Raw genomic sequence first — 10,928 nt, forward strand, 5'->3', positions numbered from 1 at the left:
TAGCATTTGTCGATACATGTATTTTACATATTCTAAAACGAGTACAAATTATTTGAAAGGATTTCAGCAAAATGATCAAGGAGATGAACATGTATACAAATTACATGTACCAATGAATAACATAATTAGATCATGAACTTGTATAAAAATACTATATGACATGGAAGTGTCCTCAGCAAAATTGAAATATCTGCAACACCATTTGTCAATATATGTAGTCTCTATTGTAAATTTATGACAAATCATAAGTAATTCAGATTACATGTACCTACAGCATATTTAACACATAAATGAGTATGAAATCACAAAGGATGATGTCTCGATCGAACAAAGATACATATATACATATATATAGTTTTTCATAAAAATGTTTATATATTTATGCATAAAGCATGAAATATAAAATGTGAATACATTAGAATGAGATTTTACAATCAAAATGATATTCCAGTATACATATAAATGTAGAAAGCCTTGCATGTCAAAGTCTGACAAAATTAAGTACATCCTTCTCATTCATATTTATTCCAGATATTTCCTAATTCTTTTCTTTCTCTGTCAACTTTTCCCATTTGTCCTCCCTCTGATCTTCCATCATCATATTGAAAATTCTTTGAACTGTACCCAAAATGCAAATCCACCAATGTCCCCTTTCTGAACAATTTGTTTGTGGCACAGAATAATCTCTAAAAATTATTTTTAAAATAATTAGCATTAATAATAATAACAAGAGGTCCATGGACCACATTGTTCACCTGAGCAAACAATGGCAAACTCACTTAACTCTGACACAAGTGGCTTTTGTGAAATGTGTGTCAATACAAAAAATTGCAAAAGTATTTTTTTGATATTTGTTCCATACTGATCAAATTTACTCAAGATTCCCTCCTTAGGCCTCACTATTGTAGCAATGTAGAATTTGTTAAAAAGACTTAATTTTTTCCTATACACAAGTATAAATTACTATGTAAAACTTTGCAACCCTTCAGGGGCCCCACTGGTGGTTTAGTGGTCATTGTTTCAACAAACTTGAAACAACACTGCATAGGGATGTTTGCAAAATAATATCACAAATTGTAGTGGTGTAGTTCTTGAAAAGCAGATTTTTAAAGACTTTACCCTATATAATCTATAGATTGAACTTTGAACCCCTACTGGTACCTTACTATTGGTCCTCTTTGCCAAGTTCAGTTGAAATTAGTCCAGTGGTTCTGGAGAAGAAGACATAAATGTGAAAAGTTTATGCCAACAACGATGATGATGGACAATGGACAATTTCGATCAGAAAACTTCACGTGAGCCTTCGGCTCAGATGAGCTAAAAACAAGTACTTTCATTTAAAATGAAAGTACTTGTTTTTAGCTTATCTGAGCTGAAGGCTCAAGTGATTCTAAAGATGAATATGATTGGAAAAATTGTTTGTGACATCCAACAAACATGAACTAATTTTCTATCATTGATCATATTTACTAGCAAAGATGTCCTTCCAATAAACAAATATATATCTCAAAATTTTAACATTAAAGTTTAACATCAATATTTTTACAATTTAAAATGTTGACTCTTACTGTTTTCATACTAGCATCATACTAGCATCAGTGTGAAGTATTCCCTCTCTGGATTTGTTAGCATAATTGTAGGAGGAAGGAAACATTTTCATCGATAATTATGTAGAGACTTAATGGAGGGACCCTCTACATCAACTTCTTTGTTACCCATCAGCTAAAACATTTTTTTCTAAACAATTCAATTTACAATGTATAGCTTAAATGGAATGCAGTGCAAAATTTTGTTTTGACAAGGTAATTCAATTTAGCAATAGACTTTGATACTTCTTAGGATGATATGTAACATATATAAATAAAATGTGTGCACACCTTTGCTCTGATCTGATTTCTGTAATATGTGAATTCAGTGGATCCAAAGCTAGACATAACTCCCATAACATTTCATGTCCAGCCAGCCTTCTTTGCCAGATTGCTGAGCATCTCCTGAATGAATAAAGCAATGCATTTTTCACTTATTTTTCTATACATCAAACACATACTAAGATTCTTCAAGAAAAAATGGTTCACTATTATACATATTGACTATAAACTTTATTAGTTTCATTTAACATGACATACATGCTGAGTGCATCTACTTAAATGCTCAGTGCATCTACTTAAATGCACAATTCTTGCAAAATACATGTAGTTAGCTAGCATTTATATTCATCATACCTGTACTTCTGTATCCTTAAAAGAAATCCAGGGGTTGATGTTAAATCTTTTTTTAAGCCAATTGACATTCTCTCTGCAAATTTTTAATCTATATAAAAAAAAATAATAGATATAATATATATAATCCATTTCTGCTTGATGCAGACCCCCAAATCATTAACCAAAGTACATGAAAATGTATACAATGTACTTTCAATGCACATGTAATAGTACCTTGAAAGTCTGATTAAGCTAAAAGTCATTATCCCCCAGAAGATAATGTATAGTTTTATAGTTCTTCATAGTTTTTATAGCCAGCAAGTTCTATAATATATGACTTACATATTTTCATATGTTTTCATACTTATACATGTATATATATTTTATTTGTGTGCTGGATTTGTTCTATAGAAAAAGAGTTGGATTTATTTAGTTTTTGATATATGTTTAAGTCATTACTTATATATACTGTGATGATTAATGTATTTATTTATTTATTTTTACCTGCATTGTGATCATGCATCGTCTGCCAAACCAGCTTTGGGTTTAAATCGTCAGTCAAATCAGCTTTGTGTTCAATCGTCAGTCTAATCAGCTTTGGGGTTCTTTGAACAAAACAAAAAAAATACAAAAACAGCTCTGTGACACTGAACTCAGTTCCTAAATACATTATTTAAAACACGTTTCTCATTCATTTGATGAAAGAACCGAATGAATAACGATCTCAACAAACATTTTACGTTAACTGCTTTACAAGGTTTCTACTTTCACTTTCATATCGAACATAAATATTCAAGCGTAGCTATTAACAAAAGGGAAACAAATCTGAAAAATAAGTGATGCTAAATGGCCTAAACATTCGTCGTTAACAAACAAAATTACCGTACTCATTCAATAAGTAATTTATTGATCACTAGGTTTATCGGCTTTTTACGAACTGCATTAATTTAACAATTATATACAAGTGATGAGAGTACTAGAAAGTTTATACGGATCTGTTACCGTAATGAAATGATCTTAACACAATGAACTGGCCTTTAAAAAGTCTTTTAAAACGTATCCGAAATCACTTACTTTTTTCAACACCCAACTCTTCTGCTGCAGAAGTGACGTCAAACATGACGTACACTTTCATCTGATAAAAACCGAAACCGGTCCGTAAATAAAATGTGGAATGATTTTAATTTTACTCGTAAAATATATCCAATCATAACGGTTTTTGGATAAAATACAAATCAATTTATTCTTGATGAATTTTGTTTTTCAAGAAAAAAAATTTGAATTTCATGAAAGGATTTTTTTTGGGGGGGGGGGTAACAGAGTACTTATTCCTTTTTTATCCAAGCTTCTTAAGGAAATGAACATCTTGATTCTTTTGAATAAATATACATTTAAATTTACACATCTTGATATATGTTATTGAAATTATTTTTTAATCATGCAGTCTACTTGTTAAAATATAACACCAACTTATTCATATTAAGCTTAATATGAAATTACTCAAGTGTTAACTGATTAACAGTGAATGAACGTATGTTTTTATCTCATTGAATTAAAATAAAAATGAATTTTACCTGCTTATAACAAGGACAAATAAATAAACACACACAGATCTGTTTCATATGATTCTCATATGATAATTCTCAAAATATGCATATGATTCTCATATGCAGGAACTTTCATATGTGTATCATATGTTTATTACATTTTCAACTGTGAAATACTGTGATTTATTTATTGAATAAAAGTGATATTCTCTCACAGTGTGAAAGGATACCAAAATGATATTCTCTCACAGTGTGAAAGGATATCAAAGTAAGTAAAAAAAAATAATTTCTGGCCTGTCATAAGATAGAGATAGTAACTAACCATCTTGATAGAGCTAAAACTGCACATTTCTTCCCAAATATATTGCTAAAATCCATGCTATGTAATGTTTTCAATCTCACAACTGCTAAGCTAAGACGTCTTAACCGCTCAACTATGACGTCAAGCTTATGACACTGTGTTAAAATACAGGGGCAAAGGGAAAATCAAAGAAAATGTAATAAACAGAAAATTCAATGTTTTGTAGATGAATATGGAATTTATTTCACTCGTGAGACAGGATTTTTTGATATTTTCACTCGTGCTTCGCACTCGTGAAAATATCAAAAAATCCTGTCCAACTCGTGAAATAAATTCCATATTCATCTACAAAACATTGAATATCCTCTATATATTGCTTCATATGATTTACATATGCGTATTCATATGATCCACATATGATTTGCCACATATGATACTCATATGATTGAATATACATATGATTCTCATATGATCCTCATATGATCTTCATATGAAAAGCAATGCATATGTGGATCATATGTGGCGAAATTGCCTATGTATAACTTGCATGAAATTTTAAATTTAACTACGATATGCACTGGAAAAGAAACAATGAAATCCTATTTACCAGAAGTAGATTATTCTGTTGTAAATAAACGAAATACAAGGAGAAACAGAAATATGAAGATAACGAAAAAAGGCCATTTGAGCAATGATTTTTTTTGCAGAGCGAATAGGTAGGATAAGGTGCTATGGAGGAGTACGCATCCCCTGTCGAGCATGGACTTTGCAAAATTCATTTATTAATAGTTATCATGAATTAGTGCATCGTTGTCTCGCCACAGCGCTAAAATATTAAGCCCGCTTTTTTAACTACAAAGAAGCCATTATATACACATTGAATTGTTTTCGCGTACGGTTATTTTTTCGGTTTTTTTTCCTATCACGACAAGGAATACACTTGTCGGCAGAGGATGCTCACTCCTCCGTGACACCTGATCCCATCTTTGATGTTTTTAAGAGGTTCGTGTTTGCTCTGTTTAAAATTTGCATTGTTTCAATGGACTTTTGAGATCGATTACTGTTTGTTATCTTCATATTTCATACAGTATTTCAAGCAAATTGAAAAAAAAAATTGAGCCCATTTAGTTTATTTTCTGTCTTAAAGTGCAAAAATTTGAGTGAATTACATTATATTTTTCTTACATCTATTTATTTATTTTCTGTCAGAAAATGTACAAAATTAAGTGAAATCAATCATTGCATTTTCATCGATTTATTTATTGTATTTTTCTGTCTTAAAGTGTATTAAATTCTACAAAACACAGGTATATCTAAGTTGTGATGTAATTAACATAATTGTTATAAACACAAATGAACGTTCAACTCATTTTGTTATTTGCAAGCGGGAATAGGTAGATTTGTGAGGAGGGGGGGGGAATAGGTGGAAGACCCTCTTAAAACAGAGACCCCTTGTTGTTCGTAATGTGTATCGAATCAATTAATAATTTAAGACATTAATCCCACATGCAGGTAATATGGTATATTGCTACATAACAAGGGAAGTTGACGATAGAAAAAGTAGTTATCACATGTACCATGTAAGTTTAGTTATTAGTTTGCCATCAATCTCTTTCTCTAGTAAAATATTTAAGGAAAGAAGCAGATATGTCATACTCCCTGGTGTCTTTTATTAATAATTTTCAAAATACTTCTATTTTTGGAAACTGCAGCTATATCATAACTAAATGAACATTTAATTAATTTATGTCTCGCCATTACGTGGTTTAATCATAATACATGTATTAAGCACCAATGTTTCTTCTGAGAAATTACGCCAAATATTCCCAACAAAAATCGCGTACACATATAATTTTTGAAATAGTTTTTAAAAAGATTTTTCTTTTTTTAATCTAACTTTACTTGTCATAATACAAAAATTAATATTTCAAAAAAATTTGTTTAACATTCCGGAAACTAATGTCATATAATGTATATGTAATTACCTGCAGAAATGACATCTTATATCATTGTTTACGATTTATTGCAAAAACTATACAAATCGGTTTCATCAGAATAAAATAAACATGTAATGAGCTTTTTTTCGTTTGTCATAACGGGCCTCCGTACACGTCACCATGCAGGCAAAAATCATCTTTTCGTCTGTAAAATCGACAAACCTATTCCAAAATGGGTTGAAAGTTATTACAAGCACTAATTTGTGCACATGTGAGAGAGATATTAAGAGTCGGTCTTTGTTCAATACTACCGCAATCACTGGTTGCTATGTTAAAAATGTAACTTCCGCTTTAAAAAGTGTGTTCGCATTATCAAACGCATCGGCAGAAAATTAAATAAAATTCAGAATATTTAAGGATGCCAATTATTGTTCATTTTCATTGCCATCATAACTTGCGCTTTAAACAGCAAGTATGTTATTTGATGAAATCGAAGACAACTACGGCTGAAAATATAGCGGAATCTCACTATAATAGCGGTATACCACTATTATAGCGGAATTTACGTTTCCCCCCAACCTGTTAATGCAGTTTTCATTTTCTAAATAGGCTAATAGCTTGATCACCTGAATAAATATTAGATTTATTTGAAGATTTCTTAAGTATAATTAGTTTACTTGGGCATTTACCTTTTCCTTTTTCATAAGCTCTGTATTCACATTGCGGCTTTCCGAGAAAGTGTACAAAGCATCATCTGAATCTGCAGCCATTGTTTTGATCACTATTAAGATTAAAAACAAAACGGTAGTTATTTTTTCGTTTGGGTATAGTGACAATAGAATTTTGCTTTTTGAATTTGAGATATTTGAACTCAATGTTTTAAGGCAAAACCAATCTTACATATTTCATCATTCAGTTACCAGAAAATTAAGCATTTATTTAGTTTACATGAAAACAGGCCCAAAAGAAGCAGAGGCATTTTGTGGAAATACCACCAAAGCAAAATATTTTATGTTAATCCTCAATCAAAAAAAAATGTGAATGTGAAACACTGATGATGCTCAATCATTATGGCCGAAGTTAAAGTTTTTCAAAAGTAGGACAAATTCAGAAAATCAAGAAATTAATAAATGTTGGTATCCTAAAAATGGTCTTGCCACTTAATTGTTATCAAGTGAAATATGAAAGCACTAGTACCAGACATTCAAAAGTAATTGGCAAGGTTCAAGATTTAGAGGAAAAACAGACAGGTGGACAACTACAATGCTAACCTTGGCTAGGAAAATGCAGAGATATTATATTCTATGAAGTGTGAAATGTGTCAATCCAACGCGTCCTGAAATTTGTACTTTAAAAAATTTTCAGAAAAGAAAAGATCTTAAATGCACCTTTATAAGATATAAGGTCTGAAATACTCTAAAAACATATAAGTATAATTCATTAAATGGAAAATTTTAGGACATATATATTAACTTCAAACACTTTTAATAAGTCAAAATTTTAAACCAATTTAACTTTTAAAATAATTTTGATAATAAAACAAAGTTTTCAATGACAATAAAAACAACGTTACAACGATGACAGACCCAAAGACCACCATCTGTCACAAGAGTTAAATTGAAGTGCAGCACTAAATTCGATACATGATTCATGCATAACTGGAACTACATGTATCGGTACATAATATGTGTATCTCAGAATGATTTGATGGGTTATCTACAAGCACTCATCTCAGTATTACCTTATATAACCAGAGGAATAGAGGAAATTCGGATTGAGAAAACATAACTCATAATTGCTGCTAGATGTAGATCTGAAAAATGGATGATCAAATATATAGAAAAGATATAGTGTTGGTGTTGCTTCGTATTTTTTCACATATTAGTGCTAAGGGCTTACAGAAACCACACTACCAACTATAAAAACCGGGAGTCGGGCAATGCAAAATGAACAATCCCAAGTGATATCACCGCAGATGGCTACTATGTACTCTCTAGTATTAAAGAACAAATAGGCTAAATATTTGTGACCCTGGGCCTAGCAAATCATGCATAATAAGAGCACAGTTAGGCTATAGTCTACATAAACGTATTTCTCTCTCTCTCTCTCTCTTTCTCTCTCTCCATTTCCAGAAATTTATAAACTTAGTGATAAAGAACCATGTAAACAACTCTCCTTCTCTCCCCCCCCCCCTTTTTTAATTTGATTTTTAAGAGGAAGTCTTTCCCGGTTGAAAAGATCTGCTCCGCTAAAAAAAAAAAAAACACATTTCCCCAATGACAGACTCAAAAAGTAGCCTATGGTTTGAAAATGTCCAAGAAAATGTGGAAATTACGCTTAGATGAAATAAAAAGACAGTTCATAAATAAACTGCATGCTGTTTCCAAAGTTTATGAACAGATTTTAGAGTACAAAAATCCTTTATTACTTACCTATCCACTGATTGAAATGGCGTCACGGTCCAACTTTCAAACGCGCATTGCAGTCCCGCAGTTAAAAAATTCAAACTTTTAACTTGTTTTATTAATTTGTGAAAACAAATTAGTAATTTGTTATAACAATTTACTAATTTGTTATAACAGATTATTAATTTGTTATAACAGATTAGCAATTTGTTATAACAAATTGATAATTTGTTAAAACAAATTGATAATTTGTTAAAACAAATTAGTAATTTGTTATAACAAATTAGTAATTTGTTATAACAAATTGATAATTTGTTATAACAAATTAGTAATTTGTTATAACAAATTAGTAATTTGTTATAACAAATTGATAATTTGTTATAACAAATTGATAATTTGTTAGAACAAATTGATAATTTGTTTTACCAAATTACTAATATGTTATAACAAATTAGTAATTTGCGCGGAGAATTGAATTTATACTACTACCGACAGAAAATATATTGTAGTTTCTACTGACTACCTACAGGCTTATAGCAGGAAGAAATACTTTGTTCAAAATCCTGCATGAAGTAGATGTACGTTTCCAACCCCAACCCCCCCCCCCCCCCCATTTGTGAAAATTTGGGAAAAAATAACAATTTCATTAATTGGCGTATATTGTGAAACCTGTTACACTATGTTATGGATATTGTACTTCAGATGCTCTTATTTTTATTTCCCTCAGGGATAAAAGCAGCGAATATGCACATTTTACTGATAAATTGATTTTTTTTCGGGGGGGGGGGGGGTAAAAATTCACTGGTACTTTGGTCTTGCTTTATAAATATGTATGTACCTTATCGATATGTAAAAATGTACTTTACTTTTTTTTCATACATACATGTATCAATAAGGTATATACATATTTATAAACCAAGACTCAAGTACCTGTGTAAAAATTAGCTTTTAACGCCCTATGAATAGACCGAGTATTTGATACAAAGGACTGTATTCAGAAAAAAGCACAAAATTTTACAGCTTTGATTGTATTTGAACAATACCTTATTCATTAATTTTCTCTTTTCATGTAAGCAAGTTTATTACGAAATACAAATTGTACTTCGGGTTCGTTCCCACGATGCTCTCAGTGAGGATTTTACCGATAAATTTATTAGGAAAACCTACTACATATACGTAATAGTCTTTCAATATATAAATATATTCAAAACTTAGAGTGTTATCAATGATTTTACCATTATTTCAATGACTATTCACACAAAAGCTTTTTTTTTTATGTTAATGTAGCATAAAAGCCTCGTTTTTTTTTTAACATCGGGCTCGATGCTTTATGATGTTCTAGAAGCTTCTGTCAATATTAAAATTGGTGAATGACGAAAATAATTTGCACATTTCCCTTTTTAATCGGATATCACAACTTATTTCTTTTATATCATTTAAATTAAGTTTTGATTGAATAATTCAGTGATGACGTTTTTATGAAATAAATAAACGATTGCTTGTTGTCAGTGTCATTAAAAATTGCCAGTAACTTAGATCCGCCAACCGGAAACGCCACCGTACTCACGTTTTTGCTATTTCATGGCTGTTTATAGAAAATGAGGGTAGACTTTGAATTTTATGTACGATACTAACTATGCCAATGAAATCTAAATATAGTTTACGGACATCATCTTATATCTAGTGTATTCTTAGAGGAGTAAGTAAGAACTTTGGTGCACCCGTTTCGGAGTTTATTTGCAAAATTTATTAATTTATAAGTATAGATGCAGGAATATTTTGTTTACCTCATGTTTGTTACTTTGCATATACATGTATTGATCTGTGTTTAGTTTTACTTCATATAAAAATGAAATCTAAAATGACAAAATTGCAACACTCGAGGTCAATAGTTTTCAATCTGTATATATATATATATATATATATATATATATATATATATATATATATATATATATATATATATATATATATATATATATATATATATATATTATAAAGAATGCAAAGAAGTCCAGTAACTGAGCCTCACAACAATATAATATAAGTCAATACTAGTATTTGTGAACTAAATTGTCAAGGTGTCATTTTGAAATTACCGTTTGGCAATAAATGAAAAATTAGATAACAAGATGATCACACCATTATGAAAGTTTTTTATTATTATTTGGCACTAAATTTCTCCATTCCTGGGAAAAGTCAATTTTGCCTTAGCTTGCATCGAAATTATCCATATATTCCGCTTTAAGTGTGCTAATTAATATAATGATACATGTATATTAATTCGAAAATTTTATCTTTAGATCCTATACCTTTAATTCATTTGGTAGATGAAACTCATAATTATCACCACAAGTACTACAAGGCAATTCCATTGCAAATAATTGATATTACATTGAAGATCACCAGAATATTAAAGAGTCTTTCAATTTATTAAACATATACTAGTAATTACCAACAGATGAAATATTTAGTTGGTATCAATTTCAATGAGTGGCCTTAACTTTTAGAAGAGCATCAAGGTCTGGTATACAAGA

General features: G+C 30.2%; 1 long non-coding RNA gene across 1 annotated transcript; it reads right to left on the reverse strand.

The window, feature by feature from the left end:
* LOC133190078 (uncharacterized) lies at positions 1-3,304 on the reverse strand. Its single transcript, XR_009721565.1, has 6 exons — positions 3,276-3,304; positions 2,706-2,806; positions 2,223-2,310; positions 1,878-1,991; positions 1,569-1,722; positions 1-686 (listed from the first exon to the last, which is right to left on the reverse strand). It is a non-coding gene; the product is annotated as an uncharacterized LOC133190078 (long non-coding RNA).
* Between the last annotated feature and the right edge of the window lie 7,624 nt (positions 3,305-10,928).

This window comes from Saccostrea echinata, unplaced genomic scaffold (genome assembly GCF_033153115.1).
Source record: "Saccostrea echinata isolate AGI-Se365-2 ecotype Australia unplaced genomic scaffold, CSIRO_AGI_Sech_v1 ptg000020l, whole genome shotgun sequence".
Classification (NCBI taxonomy): Eukaryota; Metazoa; Mollusca; class Bivalvia; order Ostreida; family Ostreidae; genus Saccostrea; species Saccostrea echinata.